Source organism: Rhinatrema bivittatum, chromosome 8 (genome assembly GCF_901001135.1).
Source record: "Rhinatrema bivittatum chromosome 8, aRhiBiv1.1, whole genome shotgun sequence".
NCBI classification, from domain to species: Eukaryota; Metazoa; Chordata; class Amphibia; order Gymnophiona; family Rhinatrematidae; genus Rhinatrema; species Rhinatrema bivittatum.
In genome coordinates, this window is record NC_042622.1 from 60,289,876 (window position 1) to 60,305,404 (window position 15,529).

A 15,529-nucleotide genomic window follows, 5' to 3' on the forward strand; every position below is an offset into this window, starting at 1 on the left:
GTCTAGCCCAACATCCTGTCTCAAACAGTGGCTCCAGAGTTATTGGTAACATTCAACAGACTTAGTATCTGCCAAGAAAATATCACAGGTCCTGAGGTGGGGCTGTGATAATCTAACCCACTCAATACCCAGAAATGGATAGCAAGAGAGTAAGAAAAAAAGAATATTTAAGATCATTGTGGTAGGAATGAATTGTTAGCTAATCTGTTCATAACTTTATGCAAACATTACACAGAAAAGTGTACTCAAGGAAGGAGATATTGAAAAATAGGCTATATAACCATATTCCATAACAATGTAAAACTATAGCAAGTAAAATATATCATGACAGGTGAGTTAGGAATAAGAAAAAATGAAGCAATAGATGAGTCAATAAGAAGGAATATTTTTGGCTGAAATAAATCAAAATGTACATTCTAATGGAAAACTAAAACTGCAGCAACCAATGCAGCATTAGGTGTTGAAATGCACTCTACATTCTTGATCTCCCTTGAAATGTGCTTTTATAACTTTTTTCTTGGTGTTTTTTGTTCAGTGTAAGTGACATTTTTAAGCAGCATTTAGCAGTTATAAAGTATTTTTTAGAATATTGTTCTTTAAGTTGAGCCTAAGGGTCATATATAGGAATAAACAAGCAAAAACTGCCCTAAAGAGTGCAGTGGCACTTTTGCCCAATAATTAATGAATCATTTTTTGTGTTCCAAAGTAACTTTTGAACAAGAGTTGGCTTCCATTCACCCCCCCCCCCCCCCCACCCCCTGTGGAATTCTTCTCTTACAGTGTTTGCCGGAAATTTACGTTTTAGACATACAATGAGCAGTTTTAGATCTGTGCAAAATATAAATGAGTTGAATTATTATAATTTTTTTACTTGTGAATAGTTTATGCCTGACCCTTAAATCTTGTATTTAAAAGGTAAAGCCTTTATCACGTGTTTGTACATCGTTTGATTTAAGTTTTAATCTAGCTACAGAGAAAGCTACAAATTCCACTAAGCAGTATGGAGGAGGATTCTATATACTTTTTATTATTCCCTATAACATTTTACATTAATCAGTTAATAGCAAACAAAGGGGGTCAAAGAGGGACTTTTCGAAATATCTGGAAACTCCAACTGTGCAAGGAAACTGAAATTCTTTCAGACAGTAAGGATTTTACCTGCCTGTCTTTCTGTATGTGTATGTATTACCTCATGCTTTTGGAAACTTTTAAAAGTTCCAGAAACAAAGCAAAGCACAAATCCAGAATTGTGAGGGGGGTGGGATAGAGAGAAGACCAGTCTAAGTTCTATTTTTTTTCCTGCCTCCTAGTTTAGCGATGTTTCTCGCTGAGTGCGGTTTCCTTCTGGTCAATTGCTCACTGTCTGCAAATGAAATCTGTTTGTGCTTCTCACAGCCTCTCTGTGGCAAGGTTCCCGAGAAGTTCTGGGAAAGCCCTTCTCAACAAGACACTCCCACCTCCTCTGGGGATTCCCTCTGACCCTCAAAGGAAGGGGCGTGCGTAGGTGACAGCAGCACAAACAGAAAATAACAGATTTTTTTTTTTGTACACTGAAGCCTTAGCAGCAGGGAGGAGGCGTGCTAGACTGCAAACTTCTTCTGGAAGCCTAGGGGTTGACAATCGTGCGGATTTTTTTTTCCAGACAGTAATGAATCTTTGCTCATGCCTGGAAGATTGTGGGAGAGCTAAAAGGTCCAGAAATATTTCCGATTTTATCCTTCAAACTCCAGAGGTACCTGATTTCTCCTTCCTCCCCCCGCCGCCGGCCGCCAGTGAATGAGCGAGTCCGCCTGCCCAGACGCAGCATGGATACGACCTGCATGCAAACTGCTGGGGAGGCAGTGCCTAGCCCTCGGAGTGCATGTACCCCGCCAGCGAGCGGCTCAAACTTGAAAACGATTCAGTCTGCTCACGGCTGCTGCTGCGCGTGTCCTGGATCGCTAGCTCCTTCTCCGGCCCGACTGCGTACGCACGGGCCCTCCTCCTCCTCCTCCCCGATGTGGCTTCCCCGTGCCGATGACTTCAAGCCCAACAGGTCTCGGGTTTCGGCGGTGAACAGTTAATCACAATTTAACGCAGTGGTGGCCGCGGCCCGCCGGAAGGTGGGGAACATTTTGCTAAGGATGCCTCATCCTGCTGCTGGTGATGTTGATCTGGTGTGTGTGCGAGGGGGGGCTGGGGGGACGAATGCCGGCAGTGCCGCTGCTAGCATTTTTGCAGCCCTGTGCAAACATTAACTGTGCTGCCCCCTTATCCTTTGTTTGTTTGTTTGTTTGTTTTTAACACAGAATAACCCACCTCAGTTGAACATGCAGAAAACAGATTCATCATCACCAAGTACAGAATAAGGAGACTATAAAAAAAACTATTCCTCGGGGAATTCTGCAGAAAACAACTTAACATTCTGAAAATTTTGCAAACTTTATATTGGTCGAAATAACACAATTTACATGACAGTCTTTGGCAAGTCGATACTGTAACGTGCGGTTGAAGATTTCCTGTCTGTAACGTGCTGGGAGCGCACAATTCGGACGCGCAAGGCGATTCAGCGATACAGTCTCCAGTTTCACGCGTCCTTAGCGCTTTTTAAAACAGACACATAACCCTTTCCGCACGCAGCATGTATATGCTATGTAAATGAACGAATTAGCTGTATAATGAAGAAATTAGCTATTCCCCTCCGATACTGTGACGCGCGCTCAGATTATCTCCTTTGTAACCCGCTATTTTGCCGCGTCCTTAACCTGTTAGTTTACCGCCACCCTCTACTTGGTGTTAGTGTGGTGTTAGTGTGGTGTTCGAAAATTAAAACGGGAATAAAGTGTAAAAAATGGTGTAAAAAAAGTGTAAAAACATTGCTTACCTGCCCTGGCCCCGTCCGGTCTCCGGTGCAGCCCCAGTCCTGTCTCCTCCTCCCGAAGACAGATACAAGAAGACAGACAGGGCCTGGCAGAAAGACAAGCAGGTCGGGGCAAGGCTGGATTGAAGCAAAGCTGAAGATCAGGCTGGAGTAGGGCAAGGCTGAAGACCAGGCAGGTCGATGAGGCAAAGGCTGAAGAACAGGTAGGCCAATGAGACAAGGCTGAAGATCAGGCAGGCCGACAAGGCAAGGTGGAAGTGAAAAGACCTGGTGCCGAGGCGGTCCTGAGATGCATGGCTGGGGTTTAAATACTCCTGTATTGTCATCAAGAGGCACCAGGGACATCAGTTCCCACTGCAGGGTCTTTATAGTCTGGTGCGTGCCACGCGCGTGCACCTAGGTGCAAGGCAGGAGCAATGGTGGCGGCATTTCTCTGCTGCAAGAAGTGGAGCATTCAGCTGGTGGCGGGGGGGGGGGGGGTGGCAAACATAACACTGATGCTGAGAGCAGCAAACAGTGTTACGCGTGCTGCCCGCAGCAGCCCCGCGGCACAGCCCTCTCACCTTTTCAGACGGACTCCAGCACCTGGCTCCTCTTCACTGGCAGTGGTGGGCCACCAGCTCCAACCTCGGGTTCCCTCCAGTGCCTCCGGCCCTGCCACACTACTCAGTGTTGCCAGCCAAGATGTCCCTGTTCGTCGGGCCTCTCCACCTGGCCCGCGGAGAGACGCTGCCATCAGCACCTCGCCCCTTCCTTGGCGTGTGTGTGCATCATTGATTCTTTTAAAGGGCCCGCAGTGGGAACCTGGCCGTGGACCCGGATGCTGACGTCAGACTCTTCAGCATATAAAAGCTCAGGCCTCGCTCCATAGCGTTGCCTTTGCAACAAGTCTCCTCATACTCCGAGTACTCGTTGCTGATCCTAGAATCGTCTCATCGTTGTGTTCCTGTTTTCCTGTGGTTCCTGGTTCCTGTTCTCCTTGTTCCTGTTTCGTCTATGTGTTGGACTGACTCTCTGGATTTGACCACTGCTATGGTGGTCTATTCTTTAGCTTCTCTCCAGCCCCGGACCTCCGCTACACCTGACTACTCTTCAGCTTCTCTCCAGCCCCGGACCTCCACTACGCCTGACTACTCTTCAGCTTCTCTCCAGCCCCGGACCTCCGCTAGGCCTGACTACTCTTCAGCTTCTCTTCAGCCCCGGACCTCCGCTACGCCTGACTATTCTTCAGCTTCTCTCCAGCCCCAGACTTCCGTTACGCCTGACTACTCTTCAGCTTCTCTCCAGCCCCGGACCTCCACTACGCCTGACTACTCTTCAGCTTCTCTCCAGCCTCGGACCTCCACTACGCCTGACTACTCTTCAGCTTCTCTCCAGGCCCGGACCTCCGCTAGGCCTGACTACTCTTCAGCTTCTCTTCAGCCCCGGACCTCCGCTACACCTGACTATTCTTCAGCTTCTCTCCAGCCCCAGACCTCCACTACACCTGACCATGCCTGCCTTCTCCATGCCCTGACCACTGCCTTGATTGACTACGCCTGCCTTCTCTGTGCCCTGACCACTGCCTTGATTGACTACGCCTGCCTTCTCCGTGCCCTGACCCTTGCTTTGAACAGCTATGCTACAGACTTTCCTGTGTCCAGAGTTCTACGTTGCTTGCCACAACTTCCACTTGCTGCCGGCTCTGATCCTAACCTGTCAGTGACGCCTTCTCTCACCTATCCTTTGGATGTGGACTTACAAGGCTTAGGCCTACCTTTGCTTGAGCGCCTCCAGTTATTCATTGTTCCTTTGGTGCCTGAGTTCCAGTACATAATCCAGTCCAGGATAGGACTACGCCATCTACTGGCTGCTGTCTCTGGGCTGAATCACATTTCATCTCTAGCTAACCTCGAGGTCCACCTAAGTCCTGCCGGCCCCGGCATCCAAAGGCTCAACCCAAGGGGAACGAGGGCTGGTATAGGTGAAGCTCCAGTGGTCTCTAGCTTCAGCCCACTCCACCTGCTAACCATGGGGACCCATAAGACCTTACCTACGGGTTGCATCAACCCCACCTCAGCCCAAGGGTCCACCTCCGACGCAACAAACAGAAGCTTAAATAGAAAAATGGCAAGCACTTTCTCAAGAAAAATAAAAAAGGATGGTTGTGCTGTATTTCAATTCAAAACAAAAGTGACATTTCATGGTTATATGATACAAACTATTATATCTTTACTTGATAAATTGTTGATTTTTGTAGTTGGCAAATTATGTATTTGTATTGTATATAGTTTAAATATTGTCATAAAACAATGAGAAATGTTTTCAACAAAAATCTGATTTTTTTGTAGAGGGAGAGATGTGAAACTTTATGCAAATGTATACAAATTTGCCTGGAATGTGTTGTGCTGCAGATGGGAGAGAGCACCAGGGGGCAATCTCCAGCGTGGGACGAGAGATGTGTGCCCTTGCGGTGAAACGTCCTTTCCCTGAGCCTCGACCGGACTTGCACGCTTCCTTGAGACCACCAACGCAACGGTGGTCTCTGAATGGTCCTCCGACCGTTCCAAGCCCTTTTGGACTGCCGTTAGGGAGCAGCGGGAAGCAGAAGGCCGGACAGAGGACAAGGCAGACGAAGACATCAGGCTTGGCAAGGCAGACGAAGACATCGGATGTGGTAAGGCAGATGAAGACATCAGGCATGGCAAGGCAGACGAAGACATTGGATGTGGCAAGGCAGACGAAGACTCAGGACATTGCAGGGCAGATGAAGACTCAAGGCATGACAAGGTACGGATAGGCAAGGCAAGGCAGGGCAAGGCATGGCAAGACAGGCATGACAAGACAAGGCATGACAAGGCAAGACTAAAACCAATGGTTAAAAGTCCAGAACCTCCAGGCAGACAATGTCCATTCTGGCGCCCTACTCAGCCCAGCTGGGCAGAGTCGCGGACCACACGAGAAGGCATCAGGGCCTCGGAAATCCAAGGACAGGAATGGGCAGGCAACCCGGTCCCTCAGGCACCCTATACAGTCCAGCCGGACTGGTCGCGGACCATACTGCAGGACAGGACCTGTCCAGGGAAGGACACATCAGACAAGAACATCAAGGCAAGGCAGACATCAAGGTTATGGACATCAAGGCAGACTGACGAGGGAAGAGATGACTCCTCAGCGCCGTCTGATGGAAAGGCCCACCAGCACCCTACACACCCCAGCCGGGGTGGTCGTGGACCACTGGGCCACTACGCACCCTACCAGCCCAGCCGGGCTGGTCACGGACCACGAGGGACGGGTCAGGCGGAGCTGAAGACATCTGGAACAGACGGACATCTAGACATCAGGAACGGATGAACTGGACATCATGGACGGACAGACAACTGGATATCAGGAACATCAAGGAAATGCAGAGACCGGAACATGGAACAACGACAAAGACATGGGATCCCACATGGAACAGAGTGCCTAGGAGGAGAAGCAGACGAGGAGTCCTAAGAAGGACTTATTCCTTGTGAAGGCGAGGAAGGACTGAGCTGAAGAGCCTTTTGTAGACTGAAGAGGCGGATCCAGGAAGATGATGACATCAGGGTGGAGCAGGAACCACTCCCTCACTGGCCCTTTAAATCAGGCCAGGAGGCGCGGCTCCGCGCCTAAGGCCTCTGAGCAGACCCCATCATGGGGGGTGGCATCCAGCTGCAGAAAGGCCTCTGGGGTGGCTCCATGCCGCAGGAGACATCGGCGACTGCAGCCTCTGGGCCGCGAAGAGGAAGAGGGCGGTCTCTGCCGCACTGAAGGCATTGGCGGCCTTTGAGCTGCAGAGAAAGACCCAGCACGGCTCCTGGTGTTGGCGGCTCCTGCCGCATGAGGGCAGGCCTCAGCCCAGCTCCTGCCGTGCTGGGAGGATAACATCGGGCTCGGGCGAAGGTAAGAGACCTCCCGTGGTTCCGGCCATGGGAGGGATCACAACAGAATGTAATGTTCTACCATCTTGTTTGTCACCTTATTCTTTGTGCTGAATCTTAAGATCTATGAATGAAGCCCCATCTGTTGGTTCCATCAGTTTAAAGTGTTTCATTTGTCATCTTTTTCTTTTTCGTAATTACATTTTATTGAACTTTTCAGTGACCATATAAATTCAAAAATCACAAATATGTGACAACATTCAATATAATAAGTCCACAACAAGTTTGCAATAATCCACTAAACAACCTTCCCCCTCCAATCACCTTCGTCATAAAGCTGGAAATAGTGCCGGAGGAACTCTAAATCACATTGTTAGACTATGATGGGACACCAAGCCAAGCCTCAGAAGATTTCCGTATTGAGCTGAATTGTTGGATTTTACCCTACACAATGCTGTATCACATTTCCATCAAATAAACATGCCAAATATGAGAGATCAGCAATGCAATGGAATTAAGCTGTACCTTTTTCCAGGCTGCTGCTATTTTGCAGCGAGCCTCTGTAAGATAATGTAGGAATAATTTTACAAGTTTAGATTTAGCATTAGGTATTGAAAGAATCAGAAGCAGCAATTTGGGATCACTTTAGTTTAAATTCTGTTACTTTATAAATTAAATTAAGTACCTTTTCTCAATAAAGTTTCACTTCAGGATATTCCAACTGAATTTGGAAACTAGTGTCCACTGAATCACATTATTCGCTAACATTCATCCTTTACATCAGAAGAAATTAGGTGGATTTTATGGGAAGTAAGATACCACCCTAAAATTATTGTATATGCATTTTCAACAATATTGGTGGAGACTGAAGTTTTACACGGTTCTTTGAAACATTCATGTCAATCCTCATTACTTACCTCACTAAATCTCTCTTCTAGGCCACCCAGTATTTAGGTTTTCCTAGCAAAGGTGTGTTTAAAAGCATGTAAATCTTAGGTATAAGCCCTTTAGCATTTTACTTCCTACTAAGTACCTGGAAGGGGGTTGCTTCTGTAAGCAGCGTCTTCTTAATGCTGGGCTGCACAGGTAGGTTCTTAACAATCTGCTTCTCATTAGTTAGATCTTGGTTAACTCATAACTGCCTTGCCCTCAATTCAGAGAAAACTGAAGCAATTATTGCTCAGTAGGTTTCCTGAGGATGATGTACCACCCTGTTTTCAGTTTGAGAACTACAGTATTGCAGTTTTGTCATCTGTTAGAAATCTGGGTGTCATTCTAGGCCCCAGTTTGTTCATGAAATGACAAGTCAGAGCGTTAGTCAAAACATAATTTTTCAAATTGCAGGTGTCGTGTAGGTTAAAACCTCTTCTTCCTATGCAGGATTTTCGATCTGTCCTGCAAGCTCTGGTCCTTTCAGGATTATACTACTGCACTTCCCTGTTTGTTGGACTTCCTGCAAATATAATGAGAGCTTGCAGAGTGCGCAGAAACCTGCTGCCAGGGTTCTAACAGGCAGGCCTAACCATAAACATATCACCACTGTCCTCATGTCCCTGCACTGGCTTTCTATCAACTGGTATATTAAATTCAAGATCATAAGTTGCTGTATAATAATTCCTTCCCTTGTATAAATTCCTTCCCTTGTATAAATTATTAGAAAGGGAATGGTGAATAAAACGGAAAATGTCATAATGCCTCTGTATCGCTCCATGGTGAGACCGCACCTTGAATACTGTGTACAATTCTGGTCGCCGCATCTCAAAAAAAATATAATTGCAATGGAGAAGGTACAGAGAAGGGCTACCAAAATGATAAGGGGAATGGAACAGCTCCCCTATGAGGAAAGACTAAAGAGGTTAGGACTTTTCAGCTTGGAGAAGAGACGTCTGAGGGGGGATATGATAGAGGTGTTTAAAATTATGAGAGGTCTAGAACGGGTAGATGTGAATCGGTTATTTACTCTTTCGGATAGTAGAAAGACTAGGGGGCACTCCATGAAGTTAGCATGTGGCACATTTAAAACTAATCAGAGAAAGTTCATTTTTTACTCAACGCACAATTAAACTCTGGAATTTGTTGCCAGAGGATGTGGTTAGTGCAGTTAGTATAGCGGTGTTTAAAAAAGGATTGGATAAGTTCTTGGAGGAGAAGTCCATTACCTGCTATTAAGTTCACTTAGAGAATAGCCACTGCCATTAGCAATGGTAACATGGAATAGACATAGTTTTTGGGTACTTGCCAGGTTCTTATGGCCTGGATTGGCCACTGTTGGAAACAGGATGCTGGGCTTGATGGACCCTTAGTCTGACCCAGTATGGCATTTTCTTATGTTCTTATGTTCTTATATTTTGCAGTTTTACCTCCCTACGCGTACCCTAAGTTTAGCAAATTTATTTATTTATTTCTTAGATTTTCTATGCTGTACAAACAGAAATTTGGTCAGCGCAGTGTACAACAAAAATAAATAATAATATGCAATAAATCACATTAAATTAATAAAACATCGCAATTTAAAACTCTTTCAATGCTGCTATTATTTAAAACAACCCACTTATTCCTGTTATGAATTTGGATAAAGCCAAGCCTTCACTTTCTTTCTGAATGACATATAGTTCCTCTCCAACCTAATATCCAAAGGGGCTGAATTCCTGGAAAAAGTTGGGAATCACTGGTCTATAGCATTGAACCCTGGAGGCTTTTATGCCCCCAGTTTCACGATAAACATTGGTTGCACCCACAAGTGCATGACAGATCAATTGCAGAAGTTGGGTGGGAGGCTGTTCCACAGCTGGACTGTGGAAGAACAAATAAAACAGGGTAGTGTGGAGGGCTAAGGCCGGAAGGACTATTGAGAATCTAAGGATACCGAAGCAGAGGAGAATCCTGAGGCCACAAATGGAGAGAAGGAAGTTGAGCAGTGCTTTTCAGCTCTTTCAGACAATCTGCAGGCGGCAGCTCCACCTGCTGCGTACTGAATGTGGTGTATTCTTTGCATTCACAAAGTCCCTGCTATCAGATTAGTCATGCTGCTTCAATAAAATACAAAGAAGCTAATAGCGTGTCAGTAGCTGCAATAGGCAAATGTTTCTAGCCTTTAGCTGTAATGGCAGTGGGGATATGCGCATATAAATCCCATGTGCTGTAGTCTTTAACAGACACTGCTCCTCGTTCATTTTTTGTTCTTGCATGGCTCCTAGAAATAATAACTAATGGTTTCAAGATTTGTTGCCCTTTATCCCTCTCCCCTTTATCCCTCTCCCCTTTATCCCTCTCCCCAGGAGCAAGGAGGACTCGAGCTAATTATTATGACCTCAATTCTGAAATATTGAGACACATAAATGGTCAGGAATGTAGAGATATTTTCTTACACTGCCAAATAAAATAGCCAGGCTGACTTGAGATTTTTGGTTCTGTCCTGTACAGATCTACTCGTGTTCATATATATATATATATATATATATATATATTTTTTTTTTTAAATTATTATTTTTTGGCACACCTCAAAACAGTGCAGCCTAGAGGCCCATGTCTTGACTTTTCTATGTTCACCAGGGGAAGTATTACATATATTGTCCATGCTACAGTAAACTAAAGTCAATTGATAATAAAATATTATTTAGTGCTTTCATTGCAGTATAGCTAAAGTTCTTCCCTATAATGGGTTTGATTACTGTGGACAGCAAGATAATCAGCCACACAAGTCGGCTGTTGTCATCCATTGACACCCATGCCGAGCATTTCTTCAACACTGTAACATAGTAAACAATGGTAAATAAAGATTAAAATGGTGCATCTAGTCTTCTTAGCAATTTGTCTTAGGGAGTAGCAGCCACTTCATGCATGTTTCCCCCAAGCCTTCTGTTAAGGTTACTAACTGCTGCTCCCTGCATGTTTCCCCCAAGCCTTCTGTTAAGAGTAGTAACTGCTGCTCCCTGCATGTTTCCCCCAAGCCTTCTGTTAAGGTTACTAACTGCTGCTCCCTGCATGTTTCCCCCAAGCCTTCTGTTAAGAGTAGTAACTGCTGCTCCCTGCATGTTTCCCCCAAGCTTTCTGTTAAGGGTAGTAACTGCTGCCCATTTTTCATTCGATGCGAGCAGATCGAGATTTGAGGCCTTGTCCAGCATGGCCACCACGGAGGAGGCTGATGGCATAGTCTTGGCGAAAGAGCGAGTGAGCTCGGAAAAAGATGAGCCAAAAGAACGCTAACAAAGCAAGATTTGACAACTGGTTTCAAGATCTCAAACAAGATATTCAGACACAGTGGGAAGACTTTTGTTCGTCCATAGTGGATCTCCGTATGGACTTGATGGATCTCGGAAAGAGAGTAGAGGATGCAGAGGTAATGGTGGAGGAGCAAGGGACTAAGCTTACAAATATGGCGGCAGTTATGGAAGAATATCACCAGAAACAGGAGGACATGTCTCTAAAAATAGAAGATCTAGAGAATAGATTGTGGAGTCCAATATAAGAATAAGGGGACTGCCAGAAAACCCAGAATATGCAAACATCAGGGAAGTTGCCCATAAAATTTGCTCCGCATTGCTGGCTGCTTTAGAAGAGCCAGGAACAGATTCCAGCCATGCTGGAGTGGTGATTGAGAGTAGGGATGTGCATTCGTTTGCGACGAAATAAGAAATGTAAATGATATTTCCTATTTTGTCGCGTTTCAGGGGGTCGCCGAAACGATAGGAAAACCCACAAAATTTTGTGTGGTTTTCTTATCATTTTTTGGGGGGAGAGAAAGAGCATATAAAAAAAACAACCCCAAACCCACCCCAATCCTTCAAATTTCATTAATTGCAACCCTCCACCCTCCTGACCCCCCAAGACTTGCCCTCCCCCTCCCCCAAGACTTACCGAAAGTCCCTGGTGGTCCAGTGGGGTCCCGGGAGTGATCTCCCCCTCTCGGGCTGTCGGCTGCCACTAATCAAAATGGCACTGATGGCCCTTTGCCCTTACCATGTGACAGGGGCTATCGGTGCCATTGGCCGGTCCCTGTCACATGGTAGGAGCAATGGATGGCCCGGGCCATTTTTTAAGATCGCTCCCGGGACCCCGCTGGACCACCAGGGACTTTAGGCAAGTTTTTTGGGGGGGGGGGTTGGGAGGGTGGGGGATTGTATTTACCGTATTTTTCGCTCCATAAAGACGCACCTGACCATAAGACGCACCTAGGATTTTCTCCCCATTTTGTTTTCGGGTCTGGGGAGGGCCATTTCGGTCCACTCCCCAGATCAGAAAACATTTCTTTCTCTGAGAACCCCCCGCCCAAAAAAACCCCCATCCCAAACCTTTAAATTAATTAACAACCCCCCACCCTCCTGACCCCCCCAAGACCTGCCAAAGGTTCCTGGTGGTCCAGCGGCGGTCCAGGAGCGGTCCGGGAGCGATCTCCTGGGCTTGGGCCGTCGGCTGCCAGTAATCAAAATGGCGCTGACGGCCCTTTGCCCTTACTATGTCACTGGGACCGACCAATGGCAGCGGTAGCCCCTGTGCATAGTAAGGGCAAAGGGGCTAACGCTGCCATTGGTCAGCCCCAGTGACATAGTAAGGGCAAAGGGCCGTCGGTGCCATTTTGATTACTGGCAGCCAAAGCAAGGCCAGGAGATCGCTCCCGGACCGCTCCTGGACCCCTGCTGGACCTCCAGGGACTTTTGGCAGGTCTTGGGGGGGTCAGGAGGGTGGGGGGTTGTAGTAAATTAAGTTGGCAGGTCTTGGGGGAGTCAGGAGGGTGGGGGGGTTTTGTTAGATTTTTAGGGGTTTTTTTATATTTGCTCCATAAGACGCACATACATTTTCCCCCCACTTTTGGGGGGAAAAAAGTGTGTCTTATGGAGCAAAAAATACGGTAATTAAATCTTAAGGGTTGGGGTGGTTTATTTTTTTTTGGTTTGAGACAACCGAAAAAAAATCGGCCCGAATCACAGGAAACGAAATTTCCTGCGGCGGGCTGATAACAAAGGCCGAACCAAAAGGTTCGGCCGAATCACATCTCTAATTGAGAGAGCGCACAGAGCGCTGGGTCGGGCCCTGTGAAATGCCCCCAGAGACATAATAGTGTGCATGCACAGCTTTCTGGTTAAAGAAATGCTCATGAGATGCGCCCGGAAACTGGCGCCCTTCAGTTGGGAAGAACACGAACTTACCATATTCAATGATATTTCACCAGCAACATTAAAACAAAGAAGAAAGCTTCAACCATTAACAACCCTACTGCAAAAAGAATGCATCAGGAATTGATGGACTTATCCGTGGGGTCTGGCATTTACAATTCAAAGGATAACCTCCAACATTAAAACCAATGAAGAGGCCTTCACAATCCTGTCGGTGGCAGGAGTAACAACACCATCTCTAGAGACTTCAACGGTTCCAGAGTGTTATTGTTTGTAAGGTTTTGGGTGGACACTGTGGCAGATGACCACGCCCATGGGGGGAAGTCCCGTGAGGGGCCACAGGTCAGGCTCAGCTTTAGGACACACAACACAGAATTATCTTTTATTAAACAGAGTTGAGAAGCCACCAGAGGTGGCAGTAGTGAGTAGAGATGAAGCCCAGCTGGGCTTGTAGTCCCTCAGGACACTGGAACAGCGATCCCTCAATAGCTTGCTGTAGTGGAGAGAAACTGAGATAGTGAGTACAGTGGCGCATACACAAGGTTCTGGTATAGAGTCTCGTTGGTTGATTACTCACACAGCAGTTTCTCCCGGAAGGTAACACAGAAGCTGGAATAGAGGCAAGCCCTCGAGGAGCAAGTACCTGGTTCCAGGGAACAGCTCTGAGAGAATATAGATGGTAACTCACTGATGGTGTAGGCAACAGTTTTTTCCAAGCAGAAGTGAGCTCAGGCAGCGAGTCCGGGAACATGGGCCCTCGAGGAGCGAGTACCGGTTCCAGACAGCGACCTGAAAGAAAAGAGAGAGGCCCCCGAGGAGCGGGTACCCCGATAGAGTAAATCCAATTAAGGAGAGGCAGAGTTGCTAGGTACGGAGAGCGAATCCCATCCGTAAGGAGTCCCTTCATCACCTCCACCTTGCTAACTTGATTAGCTAGCGAACAGAGTAGGCTTTTGTATCCGGGATGCGTGACGTCATCACAGGGGGACGCCCCTGAGGTTCGCGCCAAAGAAGGAATAAGAAGCAGGGCGTGCGGTGCACGCACCCTATGGCAGCTGAACAACATGGCGGGATGCAGCGCCCAAGCCGGACCGGGAACGCCGGCGAGGACGGCAGGCAGACGCCGCGGCAGCCAGACGTCCATCAACCGCGGGAGGAGTCGCCAGAGAGGTAAGGAGGGCGGAGTGGAGACGTCAGGCAGCGACAGTCGTAACAGAGAGGTTGCACTGGTGGCACCTAAATGGAAGAGTGCTGGGACAGGAGGGAGGCACCTTACCCGACATTTAGGAAGACAGACTGATCAAGCACAGGAAATTCCACCTTGAAATAACGGACTCTCCTCCCTTGAACCGAGCAGGGGAGTAGAGCACTGACACATTATCTTGCAAAGACACAATCCGCAACTTGCTGATCACGAGACACATGGACAGACACTATCGCTATATATTATATGTATGTTTGGAACTTTGGGGTCAGAATGTGGGTATGGTTCAAAATTGATTTATATGCTCTGGTGCTTAGAGTCGTTTTACTACCTCACTTTAAACAGCTTTTGGGAAAAAATTGAATTATGCTGAAATTATGAATAAGATGGGGAGGGGAGTTCCTAGATGGATCCTTCCTCCTTGTTTAGGGGTATAGTGGACGGGATAAAAACGGGGTTACTAGCGGAGCTATTACTAGCTCCGCTAGTAATAGCGTTAATAGCCACCTCTTACAATGTTATTTATACATATATATAATTATCTGATCTTCATTTTCCTTCTCACTCCAAGTTATTGATTTCCTTGTTATATGTAACTGCTTTTCTGCACCATTGTTCAAATTGTAAAGTTTGTTATAATTGCACCCCTGTTTCTTGTGAACCAGCATGATGGGACTACCGTCTTGAATGTTGGTATATAAAAAACTTAAATAAATAAATAAATAAATGAGGGGGTGGAGGGAGAGGGGGGTCAGAGTCCTCGTGAGGTTTTTGGGTCTTATGTAATCAGATTAGGATGGGGTGAACCAAGACAATGGGTGGTCAAGGGAATACAGTTGGATGGGAGGGAGCAGTTAAGGAAGGCTTTGGTGGGGGTACCTGGTAGTGATTATGGGTAGTATAAAATTTGTGACTATCAATGTAAAGAAACTAAACTCCCCTTTTAAATGCCAAATGCTGTACAAGGAGCTTGACCGATTAAAAGCTATGGTAGTATTCGTTCAGGAGACACACTTACGGCGAAGGGATGAACGGCTCTTAACCTCTGCCAAATTCCCATATTAGTTTTTGGTGGCATCCACAGTCCATTGTAGATATTGTGGGGTGGGCATATTATTTGCACAGCATGCAGAAGTTCAGGTTTATAAATGTTATCAAGATCCTATTGGCTGCTATATAATTCTAAATGCAAATATAAATGGTAACAGATATTTACTAGTGAACTTATACTGCCCTAATACAGCTCAGAAAACTATTCTGGGTGAGATAAACAGTAGGCTGGGAGATTATATGGAGATCAAGGCAACTTGTTGCAAAGGCAACACTGAGGAGTGCTGCCTGAGCTTTTATATGTTGAGGGAACTGACGTCGACATCTGGGTCCGCAGCCAGGTTCCCACCGCGGGCCCTTTAAAGGTTTCACTGGTGCGCACGCACGCCTAGGAAGGGGCGTGGTGTTGCCGGCGACATCT

At 46.7% G+C, this 15,529-nt stretch overlaps 1 protein-coding gene across 1 annotated transcript in view; it reads right to left on the bottom strand.

Moving 5' to 3' along the window:
* The window catches only part of ZHX3 (zinc fingers and homeoboxes 3), a 58,628-nt gene extending 56,759 nt beyond the window's left edge, over positions 1–1,869 (bottom strand). The window contains exon 1 of the mRNA XM_029612322.1: positions 1,737–1,869. The gene's annotated coding sequence lies outside the window, so the exon portion shown is untranslated. The remainder of the gene's footprint in view (positions 1–1,736) is intronic.
* Between the last annotated feature and the right edge of the window lie 13,660 nt (positions 1,870–15,529).